We start from the raw sequence: 5,000 nt of genomic DNA, 5'->3' as shown, positions 1-5,000 counted from the left end.
TTTGATATACCCATTTACATTTCTAGTATCTATTTTTATTTTTATTTTTTTACATTTGATATTTTGTAAATTAGTAAACTTAACCCTGATTGAATATCACCGCGGTAGATGAATTGATTAATTTATGTAATGATGATCACATTAAGAGAAATTAAGTGTCCTTACCGGAATCATTATCATATAATGAAAATACATGAGAAAACAATAAAAAAAAATTATGAACAGATATCAATGAATGCATGACCGAACACATAAGCTTATAAAATGATTATGATTATTAAAATGATATCAAATTGGATTTCATTTTTTGTCTGATCAGATACAGATAATGGCGCTGGTCATGCGCATGTTAATTATCATAAATGATCAGTAATGAGACAGATTTGCCGAATCCTTGATAATCATTTCAAAAGTATAATTTTCTCTGGTTATATAATCGGAATTTCAAAGATGGAAATACAATGAATTTGCCTATTTGTTTTGGTTTCTTTATCAGTGATTTGTTTTGATCAGATCATGTTACAAAAAGACATGTATCTTGTATGACATTACATAATAAGTAGGAATACAGCATATACAAAACAAAAAACAAAAAACACAAAACAACAACAACAAAAAAAGGAAAAAAAACGAAAATTAGAGACATACAGACATAAAAGTTTACAAAAATATTTCAAAGAATTATCACGCAGGGAATATTTATATCGCTGTGTTGGAAAGAAATAAGAAAACGAAACAAAGTAATAATTGAAGACTTACTGTGAATGGAAATTTTTGCCTTTTCTGTTAACCGCCTACTCAATTGCACATTGCTTTAGAAACCGCTGTTCACACAGGAACAGAATCACTAGACACTGAGGATCTCCCTTTCTCTCTCTCTCTCTCTCTGTCTGTCTGTCTGTCTCTCTCTCTCTCTCTCTCTCCCTTCTCTCTCTCTCTCTCTCTCTCTCTCTCTCTCTCTCTCTCTCTGTCTCTCTCTCTCTCTATCTATGTATCTATCTCTCTCTCCCTTCTCTCTGTCCTTCATTCTCTCTCTCTCTCTCTCTCTCTCTCTCTCTCTCTCTCTCTCTCTCTCTCTCTCTCTCCAAACTCTACGATTTAGAAGATGGCAAGACAGAGGGAAAATACAATGATGCATTTGATAATGAGGACAGAAAATAGTGATGGTGATGATTAAAAGTATAACAATTATTGCCGTGATGATGGTAATAATGATGACGCAATGACGATAGTGGTAATTAAGTTAAAAATCGTAATAACAGCAATGACAATGAAAAATGCATCAGCATCATTATTGCTAAAGGTAATATAAATAACAATAATGATAATAAAGTTATGAAAGTGAAGATATAAAAAGGAATTTGACATGATGGTTGCTAAAGTGATAACATTAGATTAGATGTTGATAACCTGATATTATAGATATTATCAATACCAATGAAAATGGTAATGATAATAATCATGATGACAGCAACACACAAGAATGAAGCATTCAATGATTGAAATTATATAATGATAATGATAATGAAACAAAATAACGATGATAATGATAACAGCAATAGTAATGATAACAATAATAATAGAAGTAATAACAGATAATGCTGATGGTAAGGAAAATTATGATAACAACAGCAACACAAATAAAGATAAAAACAAATGACACTTCACTATCCACCATAGGCCTATTAACGCAAAAAAAAAGATGATATGGACAACAATGACAAAAAAATCGTTACAAAGATAATAACAATCGTGATGATAATGATAATAACGAAAATGATAATGATAATAATAGTGATAATAATGATAGAAATGATGATAATTATAACTTTGTCCCAAATTTGGCAGAGCCTTTTCTTCGTAATCAACTTTTTTTTTATCATTATTTTATTTTTTATTTCTAGTCTCATGCCTAGAGCACATTGCATATATGTGCGTGTGTGTGTGTGTATATGTGTTTGTGTGTGATAATGATGTCGTTACATAACTATTTTAGCAATGGTTATGACTGCAATGTTAATAATGATAACAATAATAACGCTAATAATCATAAGAATGATTCCAATAAATATATGATAAAAATAATAATGATGAACATGATGATAATGTAAATATCGACAACAATAAGACAATAGTGACACAAATACTAATAATGACAATGAATATGATAGCAACAATAATCAATGATTAATGATAACCATGATACTGAAAATTATAATGATGGTTAGCATAATTGATAAGATTTCCGGGATAGGGTAATGGTGATAGTTTAAAAAGTTAATGATAATGATGTCACGAAGATATGGGTAATAACAACAGAAGTAATGATGATGATAATGACAATATTGATAGTAGCAATAATGATAGGAACAGCAGTAAGACTAAAAGTAAAAAGCGGTGATTAGATTGTTGAAGATAATGACAATGATGACACAATGACGATGGTAATGATTGTAATGAAAATTATGATGATAATGAAAGTAATGATAATAATGACAATTATCATGATAAATATAGTGATAATTGTATTGATAAATATAATGATGATTCTAATGATAAATATAAGGATGATTATTATGATAGATCTAATGATAATACTCATAACAATACTTATAAAACAAACATTATAATAATAATAATAGTGATAATAATTACGGTAATAATAATGATAATAATGATGCTAATAAAGATAATAATCATCATACCAAGTATGATAACAACACTGATGGTAATAACAATACTGATGATAATGATAATAATGATAGTAACAATGATGATGATGATAAAATTATCATCATCATAATAATAATGATAATCACAGTCATAACAGTCCAAATGATAACAATAGTAACAACAATGACGATCATAAAACTGATGATAACTGACAAAGGAAAAAGAGAACAATAGAAAGGTTACAAAGACAAGATATGTATTTGAATTATTTATATTCTTTTATAACCGTGATTAGTTCCATAATTAGATCCATGGACTTTTTCCTGTAATCGGTTATTCTGTCTGTGAGTGTGTGCTGTACAGTTTCTCTCTCTCTCTCTCTCTCTCTCTCTCTCTCTCTCTCTCTCTCTCTCTCTCTCTCTCTCTCTCTCTCTCTCTCTCTCTCTCTCTCTCTCTCTCTCTCTCTCTCTCTCTCTCTCTGTCACTGTCTCTCTTATTCTCTCTTTCTCTGTCTGTTTCACACACACACTCTCTCTTTCTCTCTATCGTTCTCTATCTCTCCCTCTCCGCCCGCCCCTCTCTTACTATCTCTCTATCTCTCTATCTCTCCCCCTCCACCTCTCTCTCTCTCTCTCTCTCTCTCTCTCTCTCTCTCTCTCTCTCTCTCTCTCTCTCTCTCTCTCTCTCTCTCTCTCTCTCTCTCTCTCTCTCTCTCTCTCTCTCTCTGTCACTGTCTCTCTTATTCTCTCTTTCTCTGTCTGTTTCACACACACACTCTCTCTTTCTCTCTCTCGTTCTCTATCTCTCCCTCTCCGCCCGCCCCTCTCTCACTATCTCTCTATCTCTCCCCCTCCCCCTCTCTCTCTCTCTCTCTCTCTTTCTCTCTCTCTCTATCGTTCTCTATCTCTCCCTCTCCGCCCGCCCCGCTCTCACTATCTCTCTATCTCTCCCCCTCCACCTCTCTCTCTCTCTCTCTCTCTCTCTGTCACTGTCTCTCTTATTCTCTCTTTCTCTGTCTGTTTCACACACACACACACTCTTTCTCTCTCTCGTTCTCTATCTTTCCCTCTTCGCCCGCCCCTCTCTCACTATCTCTCTATCTCTCCCCCTCCACCCCCCCTCTCTCTCTCTCTCTTTCTCTCTCTCTCTCTCTCTGAGGTTTGCAACGATGTAACCATGTTGCTACACCATATGGCTTCTCTTACAGTAACAGATATAGACACCATCACACACTCGATCGAACCCCCAGGCCGCGAATATATCCTACGAAGTTCATTCCTTCCAGCCATACCCGCTGGGGCGTCTTGACCACACGAAGTCTCGTTGCCACGCCTGCCACCTACAGCTACGCCCTCCAATCAGCTTCAGATATTCATCGTGACACCCGTGACACATGACACCCGTGACACATGACACCCGTGACACATGACACCCTGACATCTGACATCACGAGAGCCAGAAGCCCCGCTAGCGTCTAAAGATTTTTTTTCTTCTTCTTTTGATTTTTCATGTAACGACCACATGACCTGGAAATAACGTCGATGTAGCTGACCTCTGACCTGTCTTTCTCCCCCCCCCCCCCCCAACGGTCTCTCACCGGCAACGGCTGTGTGATCCTGACCCTTCCTTTGATTCACCCGCTGCCATCTTTAATAAAGTTCAAAAATCGTTTCTAACTTTTTCTTAAGACTGTTTGCGACATCCCGGATTCTCTCTCTCTCTCTCTCTCTCTCTCTCTTCTCGATCTTTCTCTTTATCTCTCATCTCTTTCCTTGTCTTCCACCTGCCTTTCTTCCCGCCATTAATCCTTAATTCTCTTTCTCTCTAATTCTCTCTCTCTCTCTCTCTCTCTCTCTCTCTCTCTCTCTCTGTCTCTCTCTCTTCTATCTTTATTCTATTTTTCTCTCCCAGCTTTCTTATCGTTCTCTCTCTCTCGCTCATAGTTACCACTTCCATTTTTGTTACCACTTTGTTACCACTTACATTTTTGTTTCTTTCAAGCAGCTTTCTTATATTTCCCTCTCCCGGCATTTTTCTCTTTTTCTTTCTCTCTCTCTCTCCCTCCTGGTTTTCTTTTTTGTTCTCTCTCAATTTTCTCATCGTTCTCTCTCCCCCTCCTAGTTTTCTGAGCTCTCTCTCTCCCATGTTTCTTATATTTTTATCTCTTCCCTCTTTTCCTTTTTATCTCCTTTCAGATTTTTAGTTTAGATTTCTCTCCCTCCTACTTCTCTCTCTCTCTCTTCCATCCCCCCTTCTCTCTCTCGCTCTCTTCCAGCCCCCATCTCTCTCTCTCTCTGTCTCCCCCTCCTCCCCCTTCTTTCTCTCTG

Source organism: Penaeus japonicus, unplaced genomic scaffold (genome assembly GCF_977035675.1).
Source record: "Penaeus japonicus unplaced genomic scaffold, GWHDUDI00000001_assembly GWHDUDI00000036, whole genome shotgun sequence".
Classification (NCBI taxonomy): Eukaryota; Metazoa; Arthropoda; class Malacostraca; order Decapoda; family Penaeidae; genus Penaeus; species Penaeus japonicus.
This window is presented reverse-complemented; position numbering follows the sequence as displayed.